General features: G+C 49.6%; 1 protein-coding gene across 7 annotated transcripts in view; it reads right to left on the bottom strand.

The window, feature by feature from the left end:
• Positions 1 to 23,222, bottom strand: part of MELK (maternal embryonic leucine zipper kinase) — a 218,945-nt gene that overhangs the window by 38,316 nt on the left and 157,407 nt on the right. For 6 of the 7 annotated variants that reach the window (XR_006589002.1, XR_006589005.1, XR_006589003.1 and 3 more), the window contains exon 18: positions 7,963 to 8,196. The exons of the other annotated variant lie outside the window; for it this stretch is intronic. The gene's annotated coding sequence lies outside the window, so the exon portion shown is untranslated. The remainder of the gene's footprint in view (positions 1 to 7,962; positions 8,197 to 23,222) is intronic. 7 annotated transcript variants of the gene reach the window in all.

Genomic DNA, 23,222 nt, shown 5'->3' with positions numbered 1-23,222 from the left:
AGAAAAGATGCCAGGTAGATTGTGTTAGACAAAGACAACTATCCTTGCATTTGCTAAGCTATTCATAGTATGTTACTATCAATCACACTGATAGTGGTAGGAATAGCACCCACTCTCTGTGTAGTTCAAGTCCATGAAAGGTTGGGTGTGGAAGCCCACGCTATGCAACAGCCCAGGAAATGGATACTCTTCCTGCTGGAGAAGCCCATCATCCTCTTTACCTTTTTCTTGGAAAAATAGCTGGGAAGGGGACATCCACAATGTGTGATGGCTGTGTCCCTGCTCCCAGCTGACTGGGCAGATATCTAACATAAGCTGACACCAGCAGATTGTCTCCTGAGACTCTGGAGCCAGGACACTGACACTGGCCAATGAGCCATAGGGAATGGAGTGAGAAGGCCTTGGAGGCTTGTGGGCTAAAGGTACCATTTTGGGGATGTCTTGATGGGTTATATGTGAGAAGATGAACAAGGAGAAAAGCCACTCTGCAGAGCCAACAGAATGTAATAGAAGTCCAAGAGATGGAAAAGAAACCAAGCATTCTGTGGTAGAGGGGAGAATGGACAAGTGACCAAGTGGAAAAATTAGACACCTGAGGTCTTTCCGGTTCCTGTGAGGTCCACACTTTTTATAACTGGATGCTCATAGAGTCTCTAGTGTTTTCCTAACTTCCTCTTTTTACCTGAGCTCCAAGTAGGTTTCTGTACCTTGCCTCCAAATGATTTTGACCAGGCTTTCATTGTCTCAAAACAGAGCTCCAATAAAGTGATGGATTGTGTCTGTCTTGCCCATCCTGCTTCCAGAACTGATTTTTGTAAATACCATATGATGGCCTAAAGGGCCCAAAGGAGAAAACTAGAAGTTCAGGGATTCAGCAGTTCGTTATCAGGCATTTCCTGGGCATCTCCAGTGTGCCAGGTCCCGAGTAAAGGACAGAAGGGTGTCCTTTCCTCTCCATTTCCAAACCCTCACCAGCTGTGAGGGCTCTGCTCAGTGCCGCCACTTCCTTGAAATCTTCCCAGATCTATGCACATACACATACACTCCCCAGAGTTGGGCTCTCCCTCCCCCAGACTCCCATGAAATAGCTTCTGCATCTCTATTTGGGCATTCTGCCTGTCTTACAGTTCTGCACATCCCGGGCTCAACCTTTACTAGTATGTGAGGTTCCTGAGAGCAGAAGCTGACTCCCGCTCACCTAGTTCACCTGCCCAGCGCCTGGCACCAACCAGGTGATAACTAGTTTTGGAAGGAGTCCCTTGACACACATTTAGACCATATTTTTGATCTCTAACAAGTCTAACCTCTTATGGGTGCTCATTCAAAGCTGTGGAATCAAACACCAAGTCTCCAGAATGTTCTGGAATGTGACTGGGCACAAGCCCTCATTACAAAAAAAGGACCCCACAGCTGCGAGAATTAGCTGATAGACAGTGCACCTTGACTTGCTACTTTTCCAATCCAACTATTCTCATTTTTCCAGAAAGCTATCTTAGGTGACTCAGCTGTATTAAACACCTTCTTCCTCCTAGTACATCCCTAGCTCTGTGCGATATTATTCTGGGCAATGGTGGCCAGGAGAACATCCCAAATAAAGAAGTAAGGAAAGGCCCTAGCTAGCTCTGCGTGGCCGATTTCTATGAAAATTGCCTGGATAAGGGTTTGGGCTAGTTTTACTGGCTTGACTGATTTGTTCACTGAAGTGATTGATAAGACATAATCACCTAGATGTTTGGACCTCTAATTCGGAGAACTAAGGTGTTTATTCATATGCTTTTCTCATAGTGTTAACCAGCAAAGGAGTGGTTCAGCACGACCCCCAGGAGGATGGCTTCTCCATCAGCCCCTTTCGTCTCAGTGGTCTTAATTAAGAATATCACACAGAATGATCAAATGTTCATCACCAAACAATTATGAAAAACTTTGTCATAACAGGGGCCAGACCAACTTCTGATACCCACGGCGTAGGTTACATGTAAACTAAATTCCAACATCACTAAAACACTAACATTGGTTAAGTTTTTGGTCCTTTTTCTAGATCAGGGATGCTAAATATGCTTCATTTCTCTTATCAATGCTCATTGTTCAGTGGCACTTGCTTAGAGCCTGTGTTGAGAAAGATTCTGAGGTCCAGAGTAAAGTGCTGATGGGTGACTTGGATTTCACAGGGTGGAAACTGGGACACTGAGGAAGGTTACTCCAGGCCAAGGGGCCAGGACAAATAAAGGCTCAACCACTGGTCCATCCTTGGGGACATGTGCACCAAGTACCCTGAGAGCACTAGCTCCTGATCCAAAAAAAGACCACAAGCCTGGGTGTTGGGGTACAGTCCAATGAACAACAGCTGGGAAATTTGGATTGAGAGCATTTGGACACGAGAGACACGCTTTATAGCAGTGGTGGCCCCAGTCAGCTATGACGGCAGGGAACCCTGAGGACCGCGGCTGCAGTGCAATTCTGCAAGGTCACTATGACCCCCCCTCCTGCCAGTGGCTCCCTCTTCTCACCCACTGGGGACAAGCCTATGCCCGTTTCATCAAGAAACTCAATGTTCATTAAGGCTGCGATTCCCAGCCTGGCAGGTGGTGCCAATGCGGTGGTCCCCTAAGCCTTTCACTTGTCTGTCTTTCCGCTCATCCCAGAGACTCTTGTGGTCCCCAGGCCAAAGGAAGCCCCCAGGACATGGGGCTGTGGCCCTGTCCCCAGAAGGCTCCTGCCACAGGGGGTTAAATCTTGCCTTTGGCCTGCGCCCCCTCTCCTGTCCTCCTCATCTCCCAGCACTGCCTCACCTGCAGACGGACGTTCAACTCCAGATTTGAATGGAATAAAAACTGACAGTGTGGAGCCATGTTCAGGGCTGAGCTACAAAGGATTCACGCAATTATCTTTGTCAGAATTCATTTTGTCAGCATCCCTCTCTTCTTCAGGTTGCACGCTACTGATATCTTTCAAAAGTTTGAGGAGACTGAGAATAAAATGAGGGAAGTACCAGGAACATCTCCACATTAGAACAAACCGGACACAAGGCAGGGCAAGGGCAAGGTGTGTGAACTCAGAGGAGTGAGGGGGGAGGAGCCCTTGGTGCTGCAAAAAATCCCAGAATCACACTGGGAAGGGACCTTGGAGGCAACCTGTCCCACCCCACAGTGTCGAAACCACTCCTCAGTCCCTCACTTCAGGGACAGGGGCCCATCACTGCTGAGCCCATCGTGGCATTCTAGGGAGGCATGGGCAGCCCCTGAAATGTTCCCTTGGCGCCTGGCCTCAAACACACCAGGAAAAGGCAGCCCTGAGTCCAGGACAGCCATCATGGGTTATCCCAACTGCTCCTGCACATCCTTCACACGCACGTGTGTGTGCACACACACCCCACCAACAGAGAGTCTGTATGCCGATTGATCCAGCCCTGGAGTGCTTCTGCCCTGCCCTCTGGTCCCTGGTGTGCAGGTCACTTGCCTCAGCTATGGAAGGCTAACGGGGTCTCAGCCTTAACTTGTACAGAGCGGAGCACCTGCTCCCCGCTGGCCGCCTCTATACCCAGGCTTCCTCGTCTCAGTTCACTGCAGCTCCTCCCTTTGAGTTGCTCAGACTAAAATCCTCAGAATCACCCTTGCTTCCTCTACCTGTCTCAAGTCCCACATCAAATCTGTCCGCAAACCAAATCGGCTCTGCTTTCAGAATCTGTCCAGAATCAGACCACTTGTCACACTGTCAGCCTGTCCGAGCCACCTCCATCCTCACCTGGAAAAGCAGGCTCCCTGCTCTCCCTCTGCTTCCTCATTCACCTACTCTTTCTTCTCCACTTGGCAGCCTGAGCGATGCTTTCACAGCATGAGTCCAGTTACCTTCTCAAAGCCCTCCAGCGTCTCTCTGTGCTACTCAGAGTGACAGCGGGGGCCTCATGTTGGTCTACAAGGCTTGGTTCCCAGACTCCACTAAGGAATGTGGGCTCATCCCCTCCAGAAGAGGGGAGCTTCCCAGAAGAGGGGCATGGTGCTGCTCCTGGTAGGGCAGGGAGAATGTGGACAAGGAAAAGGGAGGAAGGACACCCAGGCCCAGAGGAGGATGGGATTGAAGGCCTCGGTGAGGGGGAGGGGCAGCTCAAAGGGATAGAGCTTTGGGAAACAGTGGGAGAGATTCCTGGGAGAATCAGGGTGTTCAGTAGATGAAGACATTGGACTTCTACCCTGTGGACAATGGCAGAACTCCTGAAGGTGTCTGGGCAAAGGGCTGATGTGGTCACAAATGCTCTACTTCATAGGCCGACAGGGCTGTCACCCAAAGATGGAGGAGAAGGCCCAGAAGAACAATTAGAAGTCAGCCGGCAGGTTGTATGAAAGGAACACTAATTTGGGTGTCCAGAGAGCTGCGCGCCAGTCCCAGTGTCACCACTAATCATACTGGTGATGTTCAGTAATACCAAACCACGTCTCCTCCCTCTTGGCCCAATGGCACCTGTCATCGAGTCCCAGAATCACAGAGCTGCCAGGGACCTCAGAGGTCATCTAGTCCAGATTTCCAAACTCCGGCCTGGGAAATCAATTTACTGAGGTAAGAGTGTTTTTAAAATGAAATAGAAGAGAAGGGACTAGGTCAGAGTGCACTGCTTGTAGTAAAGATAAAATTGCTTTATGAAACTTTTGTTTTGAGTGTGTGTGTTGGTTCAAAATATAAATCCACTTCCGTGGGTCACGGTAATGAATGTTTGAAATTCACTGATAAAGTCCACTCCCTCTGCCCTGTGTGAACTGTGTTCACAGCATTCTCAATAAAATGCACGACCTCTCTTGTTCATCTCTGGGAATAGAATGACGACCCCTCCCAAGGCAATGCTCTGTGCATCAGAAGCACTTCCTCACGCTGAGCTCAGATTTGCCTTTTGTCCTCCTGTCCATTGGTCTTCCCCAGTTCTTTGACCATCTTCCCCCAAATAAACCCGGTCTGACTTCAGATAACCGCATTGAAAGAATGGGAGACAAGTTTACAGGCCTCTTGACTGTGTTCTTTCAAGGCACTAAGCTCATGTATTTCTCATGTCTGCCCGGCACCTCTTCTCTGGGAAGCACGATCCGGGAGCTCATTCTGGCTGACCACCTCCCAACTCATAATCTACTCAGTTTCAATGGCCAGAACCCCAACCCCTGGCTCCAGAGATGGCCAGTGTGAGCGCCACATCCCCTTGGTCATAGGGACTTGGCTCCAGGGCAGGAACACGGTCCAAGCAGAGACAGAGACAATCAGGGACTTTCGCTGAAACTATTAGAACAAATGATACAGTGCTAAGACGGTGGACTATAAGCCCAGAAGTGCAATGACCATCTTTGCCAAAGCCTAGGGAAAATGTGTCACTGAATGAAGCCAACACTGAGGAAACTAAAGGGGATGGAGAAAGAAAGCAAGAGTGAGAATAATAGTTGCTGTGATGGGCTGAAATGTGCTTCCCACCCCCCCACCCCCCACCCCCGCCCAATTATGTTGAAGTCCTAACCCTCAGTACCTCTGAATGTGACTTATTTGGAAACAGTGTCTTCACAGAGGTAATGAAGTTAAAATGAGGTCATGAGGGGGGCCTTCATCCAATATGGCTGATGTCCTTATAAGAAGGAAAGGATTTAGACACACAGACAGATGTGCAAGGAGAGAAAATGCTGTGAAGACACACAGGGAGAATTCCACATGAAGACAGAGGGCTGGAGTGACACATCTGCAAGACAAGGATCTCCAAACATGTCTGGCAAACTTCCAGAAGCTCGGAAGAGGCAAAGAAGGATTCCCCTACATTTCCAGGGGGACTGTGGACCTGCCGACATCTTGATGTCCAGCATCTGGAACCGCGAGACAGTACATTGCTGTTGTTTGCCACCCAGTTTGTGATGCTTTGTCCCGCCAGCCCCAAGACACTAACACAGCTGCATATACTTATAGAGCACTTACCGTGTGTAAGCATTTTACATACATTAACCTACTTAATATTCACAGCCCTATAAGGTAGTACTGTTTTTACCCCCCTTTTACAAATGAAGAAATGGAAGTACAAAGATGTTAAGTAACTTGCCCATGGTCACTTAGCTTATAAGAGGCAGGGACAGGATTCGAATGCAGGCATTGGCTGACCATTAGGCAATACTGCCTCTCAAGAGAGGTAGTGTCTTGATGACGCTGTGGAGGCTCTGGATCCAATGGCTAGAAGCCAATTACAGGAGCCAAGAAATATCCAGAGCTCAAGTTCTTTTGATTTGGGTTTCTATTGCCGACGAACCCACCCTGGAGGCATCCCAGCTCCGTAGAGCTTTGTTCTACAGCCTGGTTCCCAGATGCTTTGTCATCCTTACCGTCTTCACCCCCACCCCCATTCCCTGTACACTGCCGCCAGGGGGTGGCCTTCTTGATTCCTTGCCTTAAAACAAACCAAGGTTCTTAAAAATGACACACTGGCTCTCTGGTTGGTCCTCAAGGACCAAAAGGCAGAGAGTGGCTAGCAAAGAGCAGCAAGAGGGCTGAAGGGAGCTTTCTGAAAAATTCATTAGGGAAATTCTCCCTCCTAAGTCTAAGGCAGAGAGAAGTAGAAGAAAGAGGAATGAAGACAAACATGCAAGAAATTCATATGGGGCTTTATAGGGGACCGGGCATGAACAAAGATTTGAGGGTTGACTGGGAGACATGTAAAAGAGAGGGGAGGAGGAGGAGGGGGAGTGGAAGGAGGGGAACAGGGAAGAGGGAAAGAGGAGGGGGAGGAGGAAGAGGGCTAGGAGGAGGGGGGAGGAAGTGGAAGGGGAGGAGAGGGAGGAGGAGGGAAAGAGGGAGGGTAAGGGGGAAGAGAGGGAGGAGGAGAAAGAGGGAAGGGAAGGGAGAGGAAGAGGAGAAAGAGGATGCCTCTCTAGTGTCTCCCGTTCCCACATGCCTCTCCAGGTCCAGTCAACCATCTCTCTCCAAGCATCTCTCCAATCTGGCCCTTTATCTCCTACAAGAAACCTCACGACGGACAAAATCTTGTGAACAGATAGTTAAAGTGCTCCAAAGGAAGGAGGCTTCCGAAGAGCAGTAGAACTTTCCAGTCTAGAGCTGAGAGAACACAAAGTCACACTCCAGAGAACCCAGAGAGCCAAGGAAGAGGTATGGGAAACTGACCATCAGCCCCAGACCCAGCGCTTAGGAGGCAGCCTGTAGCAGGGGAAAGATAGTTTCAGGCCAAAATAAAAAGTGCTAGGAACAAAAAATGGGTGATAAACTTCGATAACAGGATCTCTTGCTGTCAAATTGCAGCATGTTGAAGGATTTAGAGAGTCTCAGAGGCCTCTGATGTGAGATGATTTGGTAAAGCTTGTTGGTCTTAACGCTGACAGCAGAGAGGGAGGGATATAGACCAAAGTGGGAAAGAGGCAGGAAACTGAAAGACAGGACGGGAGCCAGAAGAGAGGGGCAGGAAATACAGAGAGGGGAGAGGAGAGACAGAGTGGAAGATGAAAGGGGAAGAGAAGACGCGGAAGGGTCAGGATGGAGAGAGAACTGGTGGGGGACTGGCAGAGTGACAGGTGCCATCATTTGTGGGGCAGAGGTGCCCGGACGAAAGAAAGGGCCCACCGACCGCAGCCCAGGGCACCTGGAGAGCGGCCTTGGCTCCCGCAGGAGTGGCAGAGGAGGCCAGGAGGCCGACACATGCTGCTAATCAATGACTCTCGCAGTTGATAACCCTCGTTAAACAGAACTTCACAAATGGCTTAATTTGAATTTCCAATACTTGATAGATTTCAAACCCAGGACAATTATCTTTGACGTAAAGGATCAATAAACAGTTCCTTGGCCTGAATCCCCCAAAAAAGGGGACGCTTCCTACAGGGTTGCTAGGATTAAAACTCCTTCAAATGCCGAATAAACACTGACTTATCTCTTTTTAAAGAACTTTTCTGTAAGGCAAAGGTTAGCTTTGTAAGGAAAGGCTGGATGAAAATTAATCTAACTTACGGTGACCTCCTCGAGCTGGGTTTGAATTACATTTCCACATGGCCTGTGAAGATCTTTCACGTCTCTCGCTCCATTAGTTGGTGTACTTAGCAAAGGTCAGGTAATGAGCAGACGTACTTTCCAGTCCAGAACATGATCCTGCCGCACGGCCCCTTCCACCTTCCTGGCGTGTCTCTGTTGGAGGTCACCGGTCTGGGTACGAGCCATCTTTGCGATGCCTCATCCTGAAGGCTCCTGAGAACGATGGACATTACCATTGTCACCACAGCTCTGGGATGTCAGAGGTCTCACATGGTTCCCCATGCTCTGGGGCTGAGAGAATTTAATAGAGGCCCTCAAGTTTCTTATACTCACAAGGGGAAATTCACACATCCCTTTCAGGGAACTGCTCTGTTTCAACCTGCTAACTAAATGTCAAAAGAGGGGAGGGAAGGAACTGGAAAAGGAAGCCAGTGTGATAAGAAAGCTTCATATGCCCCCAAACCCAGAGTCTTCTGTCTTTTGGTCTCATCCATGGCAGGTTCACATTCGCATGGGTCCCTGAGCTTCTCTGTTCATTTTGTTCCTTTACCCTCAGAGTGGGATCAGAATTCACTGCTTTCAGAAGATGGCCAAAGAGCCTAAAGGAAGCATGCACTGGATAACAATAATACACACTCATAGTCCTTCTGCAGGAGCTGGACCTCCCTGTTCTGAGAACATAAAGAGACAAATTGGGTCAGACCTTGCCCCCAAGGACTTTCACATTGTGGAGTAACAGGTGTGTATGTCATTGACTGGCACACACGGGCACTAGAGATGCCTGTCATGGCCTCCCCACACCCATCAACCTCCTGAGAGACTATGCCTCCAGGTTTCCTGGGGCTGGATAAGAATGTTCAACCTGTTTAGGAAATGAAATTCAACTTGTTCTCTTTCTTTCTCTCTTTTGAGCTCTCCCCCGTTCTCTATCACTTGCTATATCATAAGGCATCTAACCACCTACTTGGCCATGTTTTCTCTAGCCCCTTCCCTACTATCATTGTGGAAGTTGTACATTCTACTCCCAGTCTTTCAGTGTTGACCCTTTAAACATTTGAGTGCTTGTTTAACTGTATACTTTGCTAAAAGCTTAAAGGGAACTGGTATCTTTATCCTCCTGCCTTCATATTCCCCATGCTCCAGACTTCTTTGTCTAGAATGGAAGCCTGTTTGCAAACACGAGAAAGGCATTGCAGTAGTTCTCCACTTGATAGCCATGTGGAGCAGTAAGGAAGGTATGGTGGGAACTGAGGAGACTTTGGGGAGCCACCAGAGGGGAGCTGCTGGGTCCCAGGCAGGACACCAGAGCCAATCACAGATGGCTGCCCAAGAGTGGGCTGTGGCCAGGGCAGTGCCGGGTGGTGACTGCAAGAACCCAGGCACAGCCTGAGGGCCAGGTGGCTCTGCCCAGAAGCCCTCCACTCTTCCTGAGAGAGAAACTTCAGGCCACCCACTCCCTGAACTCTGGTCACCAACAGCCCAGTGATTGAGCAAGGGAGAGCCTTTGCCCAACTCACTGCGGGGCTCCCCTTGGAGGACACCTCCCCACATGCCCCAGGGCCCCAAGCAGGGAGTGGGAAGGGGCTCCCGTGCTCTTCTCTGGGATGAAAACTAGCACACTGGAGCACTCCAGCCTGGGAGGGCACGACGGATATTCCTGCTACACGCACTCGAGGGTTCCCAGCTCTCCCTTTTCCTTCCATTCCTTGCCTTTCATTTAACTGGGACGAGAATCATGCCGGTGATAAGCCCTCCCACAGGCAAGAGAAACTGAGATGAGACCTGAAATCGGACAAAAGCCAGAACCAGAGCCTGCAGCCTTGGCAGGTCCTCAAATCCCAGAAAGCCCTTCAGAGGATCTACCTGAGGTTCCCCGCATCTGGCCAGCCCGGCTGCTTACATTTGTTATTCTTCTGGAACCAGCTAGCCAAAGGAATAGAGGGTATTTTTCATTCCCTACTCAGGACCTAGAGTGAGCTTTTTAGAATGTAGATTGGGTCTTACCCTTCCCCTTTATAAAGCCCCTTGATGGCTTCCCACCCCAGCCCCCCCCCCCTTAAGACAAAATCCAAATTCCTTACCGTGCCTCACAGGGCCCCGTGTGTGCTGGCTGCTGGCTGCCTGAGGACATGCTGTCCTTCCCTTTCTTTGCCACCCCAGCCCCGCACGGCCACTCTGCACTCCCTGAACTGCTGGTCTCCGTCTCCTTGCCAGCTCTCACCCTTCGTACAAGCTGGGCCCTCGGCCCGGAACACCCCCTCTCCTCTTGCCCCAGCTCACCCCTGGCTTGTTTCTTCTCATTCTTCAAATTTCAACTTAAATGTCGCCTCCTTGGAGAAGCCTCCCTCGCCAACCACCCGCTAAAATGAGGCATCACCACCTCCCTCTCTTTGTGGCACTTCCCCAACGGTGATTTGCTTCTTTTCTTGTTTATCCTCAGTCTCGCCCCACAAGGCTGCAAGTTCCACTGAAAAGGACCCCGCCTTGTTCACTACTGTTTCCCCAGCACCTAGAACAATGCCAGGCTACCTATAGGCTACTCAGTAATTATTAGTGAAATGAATGAGTGGATTTATTAAATAAGCATTTATTGAGCGTTCCAAGGTTGCGGTGAAGAATGAGCGAGGCAGTACTACGCAAATATGAATGGCTCTCATTGTCAGCATCATCACTATTTCTAGCCGAGATGAACTTGCAGACCTGAGCATGGGCCAACCACCAGCCAGTTTTGCCAGGCTGGTTATTTCCAGCACAATCTGGACAACAGCAACCACTGAAAAGGTCAAGGTTTCACCACACTTGGCACAACAAGGATCATTTATAGTCCGATCATTTGGATTAATTTCTTGACTTTGGTTTGATCTGTTTTTGTCAAGCAAGCAAATATATATTGATATTTGCAAAAAGCTTCCCTGCATGTGGTGCCCACTAAAATATGGCTGCATTTTCCATAGTAATTGTCTCTAGAAGCTCATTCCCAGCTGCGCTGGCTCATTTAGCTAATCTGCAGTAAGTATGGTATTGATCCAAGCAGCAAGGGAGGAGCACATTAGCCTGGCCCACAGAAGGGTCATTACTTTGGCTGCATGGTCACTTTACAGACTTGGCTGCAGACTAAAAGCCACCCCGAGAAATCAGCCTTCTGCTCTGACCTCACCCCAAGCACCACCGTACTTACTCACCCAGGCAGTGGCAACTGAGCTGGCCACAAGGAGAAAGGCAATGTGATGACAACATTTCAAGGAGACCCTATCACTCCCAAGAAAGAGCTCCTATCATTCATTCTTTTCATTCATAACTGACAATATCTTCTAAAAATGGTAATACTCAATGCTCGCCAAGATGCATTAAAATTGATATTTTTATATGCTGTTATATATGCCTACAAATGTCCAGAAATAGGGGATTGTTTAACTGAATAAGCTATTGCACATGTTTTCAAAGCATACTCGTCAGTCATGGAAAGGATGTGTGATTTATGAAGTGGGGGATGGGGAGGAAGCAGCTTTCAAAACAGTGTGGACATTTTGTACACCATCATCCCAAAATATTTAAAACTAAATTTGCACATATGCATAACCAAATTACTGGATTGATGAAAGAGGTGGTGGATGCCCAGGGAAAGGTATTATTCTCTATCCTGTCTGTATTTGAAATATTTCACAATAAAAAAGTGAAAAAAAAAAAGATTGAATACATACATGCCAAAATATTGACAGCAGATGCAGGATCCCAAGTTGTTTTTATTTTCTTCGGAAAGAGTGTCCATATTTTTCAAATTTTTGTTAAATACACTTGAATTCTTTTTAAGATTTCCCCCCCCCCCAAAAAAAAACAATAAAACTTCCTTTACAAATAAAGGAACCGTCACACATGGCACCCAGTTGGTTAGTGCTTACATGTTCAGGGTCTGGGAAGGCGTGATGGAGGAAAGAGCTAGCTGGGGAAGGAGAACAGGTGTCCCAGGAAGGAAGAACGCTCTAAGGCAGGGAAATCCATTGTTTGGAAAAGTTGGTGGATCCTCTTATTTGGCTGATTAGAACCCGTGAAAGGTAGACCAGATTAAAAGGGTCTGGAGGATCCAGAATCAGAGGACTGGGGGCCATAAAAGGGAGGTGGGGAGGGACCTGAGGGCACTGGTGTGCAGAAAGCTCTCTGTGTTAGAATGGTCACCGCAGGCTGGAGCAGAGGGTGTTGGATGGCCACACTACAAATATGGCATCCAGTAGAGAGGCTAGAATACGGCCAGGTGGAAATAAGTGGGCCAAGCCCGGGGCAGTGGCAGTCCGGCCACCCAAGGAACATTCCCCAAGGTCCAGCACAGGTTCCCTGGGGAGGTGATTAAGAGCTCCAGCTGAGGGGCCAGATTGCCTGGTTTGATCCTGGCTTCACCACTCACTAGCCGTGTGACCAGAGGAAAGGACAAAACCCTTCTGTCCCCCAGGGTTTTCATCTGTATAGTGAAGATAATAATACGCTATCATAGAGCTGTTGAGAGGATGAGTCGATAGATGTGAAGCACTTGTGAACAGGGCCTCATATAGAGTAGCAGTACAGGTTAGCTGGCATTATTTCCTCCCACTGGAAGTCCACCCACAGTGCCCTGTGCCACAGTAGCATGTTGCATGCAGGACCATCTGAACCAGCAACGGGCATAAGCCAAGGCACAGTGTGTGGGCTCTGTCACTCCAATCCTCCCCAAAAAAGTTGTCAAAAGAGTTAAAGTGCTGACAAAGTCAAGGTTAGGAGAGACTAGAAGGATGTTGTAGAAAGTGTCAGTGACCCAGCCTCTGGTCGCAGCTTTGGCATTAACTCCCAGATCAGAAGTCAGGGTGAAGATGATTGTCCTGGAACAAAATTCCTAGGTCACTGGCAGGATAGTGCCCCCTGTCCTGGGTGCAGAGCCCATCTCTTCTGACTCCACCTGCAGCCTGTGGCCGGGAGGTTTTCTGGGGCTGCTTCCTTCATCTAAACTGGCCTTTAATAGCACCTGTTGTGGGGCTGAGGTCCATCTGCTCTGAAGGAAATAAACTGGAACTACTCCCGTTACCACCACAGGAACTCTGCACCTACCAGTCCCCAATGCAAACTGCACGTGGCTTCTGTAAAACTCAAAGTTGGAGGCAGAGCTGCCTTTGGTCTGAGCAGGCAGGAGAGGGTGGTGGGAGGAGTCATGTCCCCCACATCCCTACCTCCTCTCCTATTTTCAGACCCACAGAAGTGATAAACAGGCTCATTCCAAGGCAAAGGAAATGCACAATCAATCCACGCCTTTAGGGCTGGGCTACAATTTAAGGAGAGGAGAAGAGAAGATAAATAAAAAGGCCTATTTTCAAGAGAGCCATTTAAGCCCAGAGAGAGGCCGTAATAATGTGCGCACCAGCTCTGCTTACATTCGTCCCTGGCTCTCTCAAAATTGCCCTGAGATAATCAAAAGGAAGTGAAGGGGAACAACACAGACTCCAGTTGAGAAGAGGATGTGGTAATTAGCACCCGATGCCTGGACCCCGCTGTCAGGCAGAGCAGTTGGTCACCGCGGGGCCTCCTGCTATCTTCCAGTGGCAGAAGACACTTCGGCTCTTCCCATCTCACCCTGAAGTTGGAAAGTACCGCACTGACACGTCCATGACTATATTTCTAAAATCATCTCTCAAAGAGATAAATGACTTCCTCCAGCCAGCGTTGTCCGACCCGGGTCTGGGAATAGATAAATTCATTTACTCGGGAGCTAAACCTCCATTTTTCTCCCGGTGCCATCTATAATCCCATCTCTTTCACTGTTTGAGACACTTGGGGTGATGAATGTGCTCCAGTCTTGGGAGAGAGGTGAAATCCTCACTGGGAGGACCTAGCGGCCAATCTGAGGGCCAGGCCCAAGTGACAACCTTCTCTCTGGGCCGGCTGAGTTCCGGAAGCCACCACACAGATGGGTCCCCTGCAAGGAACCACACTAGGCTCCAAGTAGGAGTCCTGTCATCCCCACATCAGACCTGTCTACCTGGGCCTGGACAGGCTGAAGCCTGCCCTGCAGAACGGCGAAGCCCCTTCCATGTCCCCTACAGTAGGAGACAAGGACTGGCTGGGATCAGAGGAAGGAAGGCCGGACAGGCAGCATGGCTCTGGCAGATACCCCAAACTCAGCTCCTGCAAAAAGGCTAGAATTGAACCTCGAGAAGGATTCTCTATTGCTAGTAATTCTTCCTGGGGATATTAACAAAGCAAGGCCGCAAAAGTTACCCCCTCTGTCTCTTCGCTGATCTTCCAGGCCCGTGGATCAGGGTCATCCAAACTCCATGAGCCACAATTTCCTCACCCATAAAATGGGGATCTTAATTCCTATCCTGCAAGGATTCAGAGAGGCGAAGCATAGACACTGGTAAGATAGATGCACAGCTCATTATTATTCTGTCCTAACCCAGCAGATCACATCAGGACACCTGGCCCAGTGGGTCTCAGCTCCCACTGCACGAAGCCATCACTGGGAAGCCATAAAATAAATAACAAATGAAACACGGTGCCTGACTTCCAGCCTGAACCAATTATATCCCATCTCTGCCAGTGGGGCTGGCACCGGTATTTCTCAGTGTGTAGCCAAGGGCCGAGAAGCTGTGGTCCAGTTTGCTCACTTGCTCACTCCTTTCCTCAGACCCCGGGGTCAGCTCCTTGTCAGGCTCTAAATGATCAACACATGCTTGTTGGCTCAGGGGCAGCCCTGCAGTGGCCTTCCCAGGAGAGACACAGGAATGATGACATACTGGTTAAGACACATCAGTAAGGACTGTGGCTTGAAGCCCACAAGCTGACGACAGTGTAGCAGATGTTTATTGAGCCTGTTTGAATGCGAGGTTCTGTACTGCTTGCTGGGTGTGGATTGTGTCTCTTAATCCTTCTCATGACCCTTGAGGTGGCACTGATAGGAAGCAATTTTACCGATGGGAGCACTGAGGCTTAGAGGCTACCATGTGGCAGAAGAGAATTTTGCCTCTGGCCTCAGGCTGGGGCATGTTCCTCACCCTATCTCTCTGTGCACCAGTTCCTGTCTCGGTTAAGGAGGGGGGCCATGAGCCCCAGCCCCAGCTTTGAAGTCGCTCTGGTGTAGTACAAAGGGTGGGTGCTTAGCTGCCAACCAGATGTGCATTCACACCTGTGCTTTTCACCATGCCTGGGCCCTGGCTTTCAGGTTGATGATGGCAGAATGAGGTGGGCCCACAGACTGGTGACCTGGATGGTCAGGGGCCTGATCTCCGAGACCAAGATCTTCATGACTGTAATACACGGGCTCAGCCTGAGATTAAGCTATAGAGTTTGTTCCCCATCAGTCCTTCACGGACGCCCCACTGAAAGTTGCATGTGGGTGTGTACGTGTATGTATGTGGGTGAGCTGTCCAAGGTCCCTTGCCAGTTACTGATAGAGCTCAGGATCCCAAGATGCTGAACTCAAAGTATAGTGCTTCTTTTCTTAAGACAGGGATACTGTGGGAGCTTTGGCCAAGGGCAGGTTCTTGCAAGGTACATAAGCCTCCTGGTCCAATTTGGACCTGGACTCTTGGCCTTAGCTCAGCCTTGTGGCTGCAGGTTGGGTGCAGAGGCTTGGTGCTCAACATCTTTTCCAGTGCCTTCCAGTTGGCCTTCCTGTGCTATAGAGCCAAGAAGGCCCAAAGCTGCATTTACTGGATGCCCTTGCAGCTGAGGGTCCAGATGTGATTTAGGTCCAGCCAATCAGAGGCACCTGAGTAGTGCATGTGGCAGGTGAGGGGGAGGCAGGGCTTCGTGTCTGCTGCTCCTGCCCCTTCAGCTCATGCTGCATTATCTGCAAGAGCCGTCATACGTCAAGAAGCACAGTCAAGGCACCGTTGCTTTGCAGCTATGGATCCAGCACATTCCTCCACTCTCCTGACTGTGGCAGAGGTGGGGCTCCTCTGGCAGGCCGGTTCTGCAGTGTTGTTCTGGGAGTTATTTCTGCAGACCCGGCCAAGGGTCTACTCCACTCGCCCTCCAAACGAACAGTAAGCACCTAGTTTCCTGTCTTAAATCCCTTTCTTCTTAAACAGCTAAAGCTACTTCTATTATCTGCGACTAAATGTAGACTCCTACCAACTTACCTGGCTTTGACTGTGAGACCCACATGAATAAGGGGAAGCAGTACTGCCCTGAACCAGGGGCCAGAGACGGTGAGCTCTGCCTCCAGCTTGCAGCGGGCACTTGGGTGAAACACTTGCCTAATTTGAGCCTCAACCTTCACATCTGTAAGGTGAGGACCACCCCCATTGGGCTTTCAGCAACCAGTCCTTCAGAAGCTTAGTCTAGCCAAGGAGAGGAGCTATTAGTAGGGAAATGGGGGCTATACAGTATCTCGGTTGTCCTGACAGATGATTCTGCAGTATAGTGGGACACAGACGAGAGACAGTTCCTGGGGAGAGGTGGGGGAATCAGAAGAGCATCCAGAGAGGGAGTCAGCATTGATAGGCTGGGGACAGGAAAGGCGGAGTTATAGACATAAGAACCATTTGAGAAGAGATACAAATGTATGAGAGTCTTGGAAGTTTGGGAAACAGGAAAGTGTAGGGCAGAGAAGAGGAGAGCCCAATGGGGAAGAATCCTCAGGAGGACAGGGCCAGACCCTCTGGGGCCACAGTGGTAGCAGCCAACCCTCCATACCTGCTGCCATCCCAACTCCTGCCTCTTTACAACCTAAGTGTTTCAACATCCACAGCCAACCTGTGAGGTGAGAGGCAAGTCACGTTTGCCCCATTTTATAGACGAGGAAGCTGAGGCTCAGAGGCAAGAAGCTGACGCATGGGCACACAGGGAGTTCAGTGGGGGAGAAAGGGTAAGAGCCAGTTCTCTGCCTTCCAGCCCAGCTTTGCTGCGCGACGACCCCTGTCAGTGGGCGGGACACAGCTCAGGGGGCAGAGCTGGGCCTGCCAACGGAGTAACTGCAAGCTGAGGCTTTCACCTGCTTGGTAGGGACCTGATCCAAGGGCTGAAGAAGGGTCCTGGGCTTCTGCGCAGAAAGCCGGGGCCACAAAGACAGAAAGGCCTGGAGTGAAGGCAGCATAGGGTTCAGCCTACCCCCCAAACCCCAAGTCCTGCTAGTTCTCATGGTTATAAGGAAAACAGACACAGGATCTGATCCCAGTCTGCTCCCAGCTCCAGGAAAGGCTCATCACCACACTGAGTCTGGGTCTCAGCTTGCTCAACAGTAAAATGGGGATAATAAACTTTGCTTTGGTTACCTTCAGGGTTTGGGGAGAAACACATGTGATAAAGGATCTAAAAGCCTCTGGTCACCCATAGACCTGGCTGTCAGGGATCTTCACCTGAGGAATGGAGGAATGGGCGGTGGGGGGGGGGTGGCCAGGAGGGGGCCTCTTCCATACACTCACCCCAGAGTGGGCATTTTCCTCCCTTGTCCCTTGTTTCCTGCCTCTCTCTACACCCCCCCTCATCCCCCTGCCCAGCCTGTTTGGCATCCCCCTGACACCTCCCCTATCCTAGTCTTTTATCCTGGCCGGCGGAGGCAAAGGGGGTGCCCAGATACAGGAGGAAAGCCCCTCAGCAGTGAATCTCATTCCTGCTCTCTGGGCGGCAAAGCTGGAAATCCCCCAAGCTGGATTTGGCCATGACCCTGCACGGCCGAGGTACCCCCCTTTTGTTTTGGGCATCTTCGCACTGTGGAGCTGCCGCCGCCATCCCACCACCAGCCCTGTGAGGAGTTCCATCCCATTAATGCCTCCACGTCACCATGGCAACACAGGCTCCCGACTCTTCCAAAGATGGGAGATAGGAGTGCCCGTGCCAGGGCAGGCCTGCACCCCTTCTCCACAGGCGCAGGAGAGCCAGAGACCTCGACTCGTCTCCAGTCAGGACAGCCGCCTCACCTGATCTGCTGTGCCCCTGGTGTCTACCCCGCAGAAACCCCTGCACGCCCCAGACACCCACAGCCACTGAGTGTGTTAGCGGATGGCTTTCAGCTTTTTTTACGCCAAGTTTCTCCATGACTGCGTACCTGCCTTTTCTCCCCGCAGCTCTGAAATCCAAGCAGGCTCATACCAGAGCTGGGGCTAACACAGTGACAGTATGTAGTGGCTAATACACTCCCGTGTTTTCATTGACTCCACGGTGTAAACCTCCAAAGTATGTATGGCCGTTCCTCCCATTTTATAGAAGAAATCGAGAGGTTAAGTAGCATGTCCAAGATCACACTGCTGTTAAATGAAGACAGTACTTGAATTTCAGGGCTGTTTTTCACTTGGTATATCTGACACGTAGTTCTTACGATACGCCAGGTGCTGTTCTGTGCTTTATGCATATTAACTCTTTTAAACCTCATAACAGTCCGATGAGGTAGGTACTATCAATAGCTCCACCTTACAGATGAGGATATCAAGGCCCAGAGAAGTTAAGTAACTTGCCCAGAGTCACACAGAATGTGGTAGAGCCTGGAGTCAAGCCCAGGCAGTTTGGCTTCCGAGTTTGTGTCCGTAACCACTATACCATGCTTGATTATAACTCTAAGGTTTTAACTCCTAGCTGTACCCCATCTCACCCTGAAGTCAAGAAATTGACCACCTGACCACCTCCTGTAGCCATGCCTGGCTTCGCTCACTGAACCGGCCGGCTTCTCAAACCAAGCAACTGGCTAGTTTTGAGGATTTTATCTTCCCAACCATCCTGCATCTTTCTTTTCCAATTTCGCTCACTCGCAAAGTAAGCTCACGTTTCCACTCATTGCTCCGGGCCTTAAAAGGCCCCCATTTGGAACAACAGCTGGGAATTGTCTTCCTTGAGAGAGAAGAGCCTTCCAGTACCCTCGCAAGGGAAGTCCCCCTTGTCCTCCCACACTCAGACTGTCTCCAAAGACCATTAATGCAATCACTTAACAAGAGGCCGGCTCTAATAGAAAAGAAGAAAGAGGAGGAGCATTGTTAGCGGTTTGAAGGGGAGAAGAAATCATAAAATCCATCAAACCTGTATTTGTCTCATTAAAAGTGTTTCTAATTTATAATGTCCTGGAATGCAGTTGCCGCCCAGCTGTGCGGGCCTGGTAGTGCTGCCTGGTGCACACCCCCCACCACCGCGCCGGGGCCCCCTCTCCCACCTCGCTGGGACTGCCATCAATTTCTGCTCATCAGCGGCACTTACAGTAAATGGATTCATTTGTGGCAATGGGAGCTGAGAGACAAAGGTGACAATATAATTAAGGTTTTTAATTCTATGCCTGAACAGTTAAGTCCAGAACTCATGATAATTAGCTGGCTGTAATGAAAGATCTTTAATCGTTATTTTCCCTTTGTTTCCTATAATTGTTCATTTTGGCCAACTACATTTGTCCTTTCATTTGAGTCTGGCTGCAGTTTTGTGTCACTTCCATTATTCCTATAAACTCCGAAGAAAATATGTTGTGGGCTGGTCCTTCACAAAGTCATGGCGAGATGACACAGGGGGCTCATCCATGCACAACTGCTGACTGGGGGCTGGTGGCTACTTCCCGGAGGAAAGGAAAACTGGGCTCAAAACATCCACAGGCCTAGGGATGTGTCTACATAAAAACAAGCACCGGCAGGGGAATGAAAAACAACGGGCTCTCGACAGCTGAATTGGCCGCAAGAGTCGGTGTAGGGAAGGATGATTGTTATCACACAAGTGCCTGGCTCTGGGATGCATGTATTGTCTTTTCCCCTTTTAGCATTCCTATTGTCAGGATGCCTCTTACAACCGATGTGCATACTTAACATCAGCCCCTTCTTTGTATTTCCTGCAAAGTTATAAATGAAATCACAGTATTTCTTATAGTTGATGATGCCTTAGACTTGAAAAAAACATGGTAAAGCATCATTCTATGCAACAAATATGTATTAAGCACTTATCACATTACAGGCTGGGTGCTGGGAATGTAGTGATGGGTAGAAACAGGCCGTCTCCGCTCCTGTGGTCTCCACAGTCTAGAAGATCTTCAGTGCAACCTCCTGCCCAACCATGGCTGGCCGGCTACACAGGACATTTTTCACTTGCTGTGCGGACTGTGTGGACTCTGCTTCAGCTATGGATCCAGGTAGCCAGATTTCTGGTAGGCAAATGACTCTCAGAAACCAGAACACCATAGCACAGGAATGGAGGAACCCAGAAACCTGAGTTCTGTTTCACAACTAACCAGGACTAGAGAGGAAATTTGGGTGGCAGTATTGTAATAGGAAAGGAAAACTGGCCTCAGAAAGCACGTAAGGAACACACTTGACTGTGGGAGGCACCTGGGTGGGAGGCGTGTGTGGCTTGTGACACATTCCATGTCCTTTCTCTCCTCCCTCCACTGCTGATCTGAGTCCTGAAAGTTGCTTTCCCAAGGCCACCTGGTGAACACATGTATTTCTGGAGAGGATTAGGGCTAATCTGTGCCTCCTCCGATGCACAGCCCTTCAGCTCACGGTTGTGAACATTGCCTTGTCTCAAACGCCCTTTAGTTACCAGTTATAGTGAACGGGAAAATCAGACCCCCCCAATAACAATCTTCTTCCTCTTCCCCAATCCATTCTACACACAAAGTCAGAGTGAATGTTTTAAAAACACATGGCCCTTCCCTGTAAAAATCTTCAGTGCCTTCCTAGTATCTTTTGGAAAAAATCTAAACTGAAAACGGCCAGAGTCCAGCATTACCTGCCTTCCTCTCCCCTCCTCTTGGGCTTTCCCCTGCAGCCTGGCTGCTGGGCCCTCAATGCAGCAAACGCATTTCAGCTCCAGGCCTTTCTCCAACGTCCAACCATCTTTTGCTTACTGAATGAGATCCTTTCAAGGCCAGCTCCAATGTTGCCTTCAATATAAATTATGCCCCCATTATTTTGTTTCTTGTCACACTTACAACAGTGGGTAACTGTAGAGTAAGCTGAGAGTTGGTTTACTTCCTTTTTCATTCTTATAGACTGTAAAGTCCCTAAGGAAAGGGTCTGAAGCAGTAGCCTCGGTACCTAGAACGGCGCTTGACATTTTGTTGAACGAAAGAACAACGGAACCAGACTCAAAACTAATCCTTGAAGGCCTCTCTCTAAACGAAAAAGGACCAAGCACCCTGAAGAGTTGTGGTGGGTCTGGCCACCACACCCTGCTGGGTAGAGCCTGGGGCGGGGCTTCCTCGGTGGGCGGAGCAGGCCAACAGCTCAGTTCTGGGCTCAGTTCAGGCTTTAATGTAGGGCACCTCCTCATTGGCCACCCACTGGGAAGTTCCACCTCTGCACTCTTGGCCAGGCTCTGCTCACTTGGGAGCCAGGGTGGGGACCAAATGGGAGCACTCCAAGCGGGGACCTACTTATTCCTGCCCAGAATCCGGAAAGACCACAGGTGCAGCTGAGGCAACCTTACTGACCCCAGTTCACAGGCTAACCTTTGCCTCCTGCTCTAGCCTCTTAATGCACAGGAAGATTCACTCAGGGCTGAAGAGCACATTCACACATTAATTCAGTCAACAAACACAGAACACATTGGTGCCAGACTCTGTACTAGGCACTGGGGCACAACTAGTGAACCAGTCCAGTCAGGTGTCCATTGTCCCAAATTGGTAGCCCAGTGACCACACGCGCACACACACACACACACACACACACACACACACACACACACACACACATGAATTTCCTCACAGCCCTCCACCCAAGGTTAATCCTCAACTTCTGCTTCCTGTCCATTCTCTCTTTGGACTGTCTCTGACACTCTGGGCTTAGGGCTGCTGACCCCAAGTGTGGGAGCTTCTTGTTTGCTCAGATGTCCTTCCTGATTTTCAGTCCAGCTGTATACTTTTTCCACAGTTCCCTTCAAACACAACACATGTCATTCATCCGTTTATTTATTCAAAAAATATTTAGTGATCACCTACTATGTGCCAGACTGTACTAGGTACTGGAAATAGTTCTGTGAACAAGGCTCTCCTACAGGCTAGTTGGGCAAACACAAAAAACAAATATGTGACTGTGATGATTTCCCATAAAGTAATCACTGTTGGAAGGAAAGAAAGCTGAGCCCGACTGAACAGGTAGTGTTTGAGTGGATGGCTCTGGTCAGAGAAACATCAAGTCTCCCCAAACTTGTTTCCCCTTTTCTATCAGTAGCATCTTTGACCTCTCAGTTTTCTTGAGCAGACAACCCAGAGTCCCCAGCTCTTCCTGCTCTGGCCCTGTTGACTGTAATCTCATGCCCCTCTTGGGCCAGTCTCTTCCTTGCTCACATTCAGGCCACCTCTCTCTTATCTTGACACTTGTGCCCTTCTAATTCATCTTCACCCATCACTGCCAGATTGGCCTTCCAGAAACACACTTCAGACCACAACACTCTCCTGCTTAAAGCCCTGCAGTCATTACCAAGTACTCTCTGAACAAATCCCATTATTCGCAGACTGATAATCAGCATCCTCCACAATTTTAACCAACCACCCCCAATCTTTTTTCTCATGACAATATTTTGCACTCCCAATATCCTAACCAGGCCTATATTCACAGCATTTTATTGCCTCTATACTTCTGCTCATGCTGTTCCCTTATCCGGAATGCCCTCCCCACTTCTGTGTCTAAGTGCCCATGCCACCTGCTCCATAACTACACACACACACACACACACACACACACACACACACACACACCTGTCACGATGGTACTGTTTCCTTCTCTGAAGGCCCATAGTACTTCACCTGTTCTTCTCTTGGCCCCCAAACAGATGATGAGCTGCTTCAGGACAAGAGCTCTGTCTGATCCATGTGGCCCTCTGTGGCGGTGGGTGGGAGGGAGTAACTTGTGAGGGTGAGGAACAGGCTCCAAATCCCAACTCTGTTACTTGTGAACTGTGTGACCTTGGACCATTTGATCCTTGTGTGCCTCAGTTTTCCCCTCTGTAAAACAGGGATTGACTGGGTTGATTATATATGTGATATACTTAAACAGTGCTTGACTCAGCCTGTTAACGATTATTATGGGAATAACTAATTGTGGGTAGATAGATGAGTCAGATTCAACAGAGGTGGGTTCCAGTTCAGACCTCAGGGAGCACCTTTGGATGGACCATCCCTGGGTCATTCCTCCCCCACCAGGTTTCCCCACAGGACCCAGGAGGAGACCAAGGCTAGCTGAATACCCTCCTCCCCTCAAGGAATTTGGGAAGATACAGCCCCTCTACACACATGCTAGCCTCACCCTCCGCCATCCTGTGATTAAGCCCTGTTCCTCAGTCATCAAGGTTACCCAGTCCCCCAGGTTGCCCAG

The sequence above is a fragment of the Felis catus genome, chromosome D4, assembly GCF_018350175.1.
Source record: "Felis catus isolate Fca126 chromosome D4, F.catus_Fca126_mat1.0, whole genome shotgun sequence".
NCBI classification, from domain to species: Eukaryota; Metazoa; Chordata; class Mammalia; order Carnivora; family Felidae; genus Felis; species Felis catus.
This window is presented reverse-complemented; position numbering and strand designations above follow the sequence as displayed.